Here is a 5,949-nt window from a genome sequence, read left to right as displayed (position 1 = left end):
GCGCGAGAAAGGAATGTCTATTCCTTGGTCTGACAATTGCCGTTTATGCAATCAACCTGAAACCATTGATCATTGTTTTATTTTGTGCCGGGATGCGGTGTTTTTCTGGGATGTGTTGCAACGAACTCTTAAAAAGGACATGGACATTACCCCTTATACAATTCGGTTCTTGCCTTTTAGAGATGTTACTGGAGTGCCCTATGATATGTTTGTTGTGATCGGATTGTATAGCTTGTGGAAGTGCCGCATGACGGACAGGCACGCGGAGCCCCCTCGCCCAACGAAGTCCATTTTTCGGGAGCAAACTGCGTTGGTGCGGAGCATTTATGCGGCGCAAAGTGACTCACCAGAATGGCTGCATCTGTTGGGCGCGTGCGTCTGCTTGCCAGAGTTTTAACGGACGGCTTATTTTAACTGCAGTGATGTGCATCTTCTTGGATGACTCCTAACTTTTGTAGGCTGTATTAAGGGCAGTTTTCCATGCAGTAAAGAAAAAAAAGTTTCGTGGCCTAGTGGTCTGGGGTGCTGGGTTTGTTGTCGCAAGTGTTTTTCAAGTCACGAGTTCGAGTCCCCGCGGGTACGTGCTTTTTTTTGTAAGTTAACTTTTTCTTTTTCTGCCGATGTTTTCTACATTGAGTTCACCTTTTTTTGGGCCGCAACGTTCATAGCTCCACGAACTAGTTCACAGGACGCGCGCAGGCTAGCACTGGCGCGCTAGCGAGTTCTCGTTGGCGTGCTGTTGCCATAAGCACCGACTGCTTGCGGGCAGTGGGCACACGCCAGAATGAACAGACCCTTGGCCTGGTGCGAACATGCTTTTTACGGTACAGGCATGAGTGAGGCAAGCTCCAAATATGGGGGAAAAGCGTGAGACACTTGGGCGTCTGCGGGTACGCGGAGGGCGTCCATGCACTGCGTAGGCCTCGGCTAGTGAATGCTACGATTCCAAGCCGTCCTGGGAGGCTTATCTTTATGCATTTTCACAGCTGACAACATGGCAGAAGCGCGGTACGATGATTACTGAGTTATTGAGAATGCCCATCCAACAACGCCACCAGTTGTGTTTTACAGAACCGAAACCGAAACCAAAACTTGTTTGGTTGCTCACCTTGGGCATCGTCCAATCACGGTGCCCGCTCCTCCTAACGTCACAGCTTTAGTTGGTGCGGCCGCCGCAAACCGCGCATGTTAGTTTTTCTTCTTTCGCGCTTTGTAAAATATTTACCGATTTGTCAACCGGATAAACGATGAAAAGTGTGCTAATTTGAGCCAGTCTACGCACTCCAAGCAAAAACGGGAGCTTGACAAATTCACTTCAGTGTCCCTTTAATGTCGACGCTATCTTGGAGAGTGACTAAAGGTTGCTTCTCGGCCGCGGTGTCTATGTCGTGAGAGGGATTGCGCGCTTTAAGCAATGCCAATCGCACATCATTGTCACTAATTGCACCGACGAGTACCTGCATTTAAACCAGGGTGCTTGAATTGCCTTCCTCGAAGAAACGCAAATAGCAAGTGACGTGAACGCGGTTGCCGAATTTGAACGCGCACCCGAAGATACCTTCAAGCTTCTGGATCCCTTCCACGTGATTCGGGCGTTACCGCAAGCAAAACGGAACAAATTATTGGCTTTGCTGCGTCGCTACAGGGAATGTTCTTCGTCGAACTCAAAACTACGTGAGACACCTTTAGCAAAGCACCGAATAATAACCGAAGAAGGAGCCGACCTACCCGACAGTCACCGTAGCGCGTCTCTTCACACGAGCGGGAAGCCATTCGTAATCAATTCGACGACTTGCTCAGCGACGACAGTGTACAGCCATCGAAAAGCACCTGGGCAGCGTAGGTCGTACTGGTTACGAAAAAAGACGGTATATTAAGGTTTTGCGTTGACTACAGGTGACTGAACAAAATCACCATAAAAGACTTGTACCCCCTGGCACGAATCGACGACGCCTTCGACCACCTCTCCCATGCGAAGTACTTCTCATCCATGAATCTGCAGACCGGCTACTGGCAAATTTAAGTGGACGAGAGAGACCGAGATAAGACCAAATTTATAACTCTTGACAGCCTATATAGAGTTCAAGGTGATGCCGTTTGGGCTGTGCACAGCGCCAGTAACGTTTCAACGAGTCATGGACACTGTTCTAGCTGGCTTAAGTGGCACACCTGCCTCCTATAGCTTGGTGACGTTGTGGTATTCGCCCGGACGTTCGACGAACACCTTGCAAGGTTGGAGTCTGTACTCGAGGCCATCGGTACGTCGGCGTTACCGCTGAAGCCTGAAAAGTGCTGCTTCGCGTACGAGGAGCTCCACTTTCTGGACCACGTCGTCAACGACGTGGGAGTCCTACTTGACCCGGCAAAAACTTCAGCCATTGCGAACTTCCCAAGGCAGAAAGACAAGAAGGCCGTGCGAAGATTTCTCGCACTGTGCGCATGCTACCGGTGCTTCGTCGCAAACTTAACACGCATTCCAAAGCCACTCACCCGCTTGACGAAAGATAGCACCCCTTTTACCTCGGAAAACGGCTAAGAAAAAGCATTCTGCGAGCTGCAAAAACGCCCGCAAAGCCCGTCCGTGATCGCTCATTTCCACGAAGATGCCGAAACGGAAATGCACACGGACGCTACTGATAAAGGCTTGGTTGCCGTACTCGTCCAAAATCAGAGCGATTGGAAAAACAAATTAGCGCCAATCCACCCTGTAACTGTGGTTGAAAAGCAAAGCTGTAAACGGCACCCACAACGATTACCCATGCCACGTCACTTACATTCACTGACGTCGTTCTACAAATAGTTAAACGAGGGACATGGGAAATGCACTTAACCACAACCTCTGTTACTTCAAGAAGGTATTCTTAGTAAGGTTAAATTAAGGTCACAAAACAATCTTTAGCAACCTTTGCCGCTGGTCTAGAAGAGCGAGAAAATAATTGTACTTGTGTGCTAGCTTTGTTCGCTTTACGCAAAATGAGTGATGTTTATTCTGTGCCTTTTTCTTACGTTTGTTTACGTTTGTAAAACGCAAGTGATGGTTCTTTCTTTGCCTTGTGTTATATGCCTGCCTACGATGTGAAATGTGACAGACTGTTCCATCTGTTTATGGAATGTTATATGCTAATATTTTCGTCTTTTCTAACCACCTTGTCCAGTTCAGGTCCCTCCTCCTCCTGTTCAGATTTATAAAGGGCCCAGAGTATGGTCCAGGGGAGTGGTTACTTCTTCACTCTAGCCCCTATTCAGTCCGCGCCGCCCGTGCTCTCTCCACCAGCTGATAGTGGGTAGGCAGATAGGGGCTCGACAGCAGCATCTCCAATTGCTCTTGTTCGGTAGTTGACGGAAAGAGAGGAGGGTGCTCACGGCTAATGTCGCACACCCATATTATGTGGCAGAGTGTTCTTACTTCTTAGCAAAATGTACATTCAGCGTTGAAGCCATTCGGTTGCAATATTAATACTGAAGACGCTGTGGGTGTGGGAAGGAGGGGGTTGTATGAGTCGTAGGGTAATTTGTTGTTGCCTGGAAAGGTCATGTTAAGGCGAACGTAGGGCCTGTCTCAGAAGGCGATGATGGTGGGTTATGTTCATGACCGAGACAAGAGTGTGATTGTCTTTGTGCAGCTCCATAGCACGGGTGGTAAAAGTGCTGGCTTGGTAGGCGTATTCATTGCCCTCCTTGGAAGCCTGAGCGGGTGTGCAGATGAGCTGAATGGAACTATTTGAAGAGTGTATTTTAGCACGCGCAGTGCAGGTTGGGACACCACACCCGAGTGGTGAATCCGGTAGGGTTTTTGGGAATCGGTGACTATGCCTTACGACCCTCTGGTTAAGAGAGAGCCAAGGCAATGGCTGCCTCTTTTTCTGCCGTCATATTTTCCGTCTTGATTGAGTCACAAGGAACGATCTTGGTTCTGAAGGTAGCCACGATGATGGCGTACTGCTGCCCTCGATCGTGGCAGGCGTCTGTGTAGTAACTGCATGATCCTCACCGAGTGCGGTGTTGAGCGCTTGAGCCCGTGCTTGCAGGGGACCCTCGTTGTGTGAGGGGTTCATATTTCTAAGCAAAGGGAGCATCTTTATTTATTGTCACCAGAAGTGAGGGAGTACATCAAGCGGAGTGATATTCTGTGCTGCAGAGTCAATCTGGTGAAGCTTGAGGTGACCCGCCGCAGTTATACTCATTCGGAACTTCTGATTAGAAATATGGCTCTCTATCAGCTCTTCCACCGTGTTGTAGAGCCCCGTGCTAAGCAGCCTCTCTGTGGACGCACTCATGGGATAACCAATGGCTTGCTCAACCGGCTTTCTAATCATTATATAAACCATCTTTATATCCTCCTTGCTGAGAAGAAGACAGGTGGTTGACGTGATTCTCGAGAGGACAAAAGCGTGAACTAATGGAAAGGTATCGGGTTCCTTGAGGCCTCGCATGTTCGTGCTAACTCGCCTGAACTCGCCTGTTTGGGGCGCTGCAAGGGTACGTCACTCTTGGTGTTGGCATGAAGACGTAGGCCCTGGATCTTGATGCTGGCGCTTCGAGTGATGGCCTGGCCATCAAGGAGTATTTGAATTGGTTCCTTGAGGTGTGGTTTGGCTTGAGGGCGTACTACAAGGAGCTGAGATTGTTCACTTGAACACTGGAAGCCACAGGCTTTATCACATTGCCGTAATAGAAGTGAGATGGAAAGGGTTGGTGTGATCTTTCTTTATTCGCTATCGTGTGGAATTCAGCGAGAATGCAGGGGGTGATATGCAGGTGCACCGGTCGATGTGCTTGGTAAGTGTACCATTTGTCTTCGCCGTTTCCGCGTGGGCTCGTAGTGATCTAAATCTGTAAGACAACGGGCTCTGGTTCCAGGTTCGATGGCTGGCGCTGCCAGTAAATTATTTTATTTCTTCGCGGGAGCTTTCTGTTGATGCCAACAGTCATGAAAGACCCTGGGGGGTAGCGGTAACAGCTTTGCTTTAAATGTAATCGCCTATGCCAGCCGTGGTCTGTCGAAGGAGAAGAAAAACTACTGCGTCTTTGAGAAAGACAGCTTCGCAATTATATGGGTCATTTCAAAATTTCGCCAATACGTGTATTGGAGATTGTTTAAGATTGTGACTGACCACCATGCGCTGTGTTGGCTAGGCAATTTGAAGAACCCCTCGGGCCGTCTCGGGTGGTGGACCTTGCGACTGCAAGACTTCGACGTAACAATTGTCTTAAAATCCGTCTTCAAACACTCCGACGTTGGCTGCCTATCCCGCGCTCCCGGCGACCCACCACCACAAGGCCCTGATGAAGACAGCGCGTCTTCGGAGTCGTGACGGAGAGTGACCTAGCCGCGCAGCAGCGTGCCGACCATGACTTACGCGTCATAATCGACTACCTTGAAGGATGCAATGTCGCCGTGCCTAGGACCTTCAAACGCTACCTACCAGCATTCAGCCTGAAAAACTTCGTTCTCTTGAAGCATTTCAGCCCCGAAACGAGAAAGAATTATCTTTTTGTTGTCCCCGCTTACCTTCGTGGCGAAAGTTTAGAAGCAAGCCACGATGACCAGTCTTCCGTACATCTCGGCACAGCCCGCACTATTAGAAAAATCAAGAAGTGCTACTGGCCCCGCCTTACATCTGACATCACCCAGTACGTCCGGAGCTGCCATGAGTGCCAGCGACAAAATCGCCACCGGAGCGATCCGCCAGACTTCTGCAGCCGATTGCCGACCATATCGAGGCTTTTCCAACAGATTGGAATGGACCATGTGGACTCATTGCCTATATCCGAATTCGAGAACAAGTGGATTGTCCTTGCGGCATACTACATGACGCGCTACCCAGACACCACCGCTTTTCTGATGTAGACAGCACTAGAAATCGCAAAGTTCTTCATGAGCCAAGTTATGCTGCGACATGGAGCCTCGCAAGTCCTAATCACGGACCGCGATACGCCCTTTATTGC

Source organism: Haemaphysalis longicornis, unplaced genomic scaffold, assembly GCF_048455015.1.
Source record: "Haemaphysalis longicornis isolate Haplotype H1 unplaced genomic scaffold, Haemaphysalis longicornis Haplotype H1 scaffold_16, whole genome shotgun sequence".
In the NCBI taxonomy this organism is placed as follows: domain Eukaryota; kingdom Metazoa; phylum Arthropoda; class Arachnida; order Ixodida; family Ixodidae; genus Haemaphysalis; species Haemaphysalis longicornis.
The sequence above is the reverse complement of the archived record's forward strand: the minus strand, read 5'-3'. Positions refer to the sequence as shown.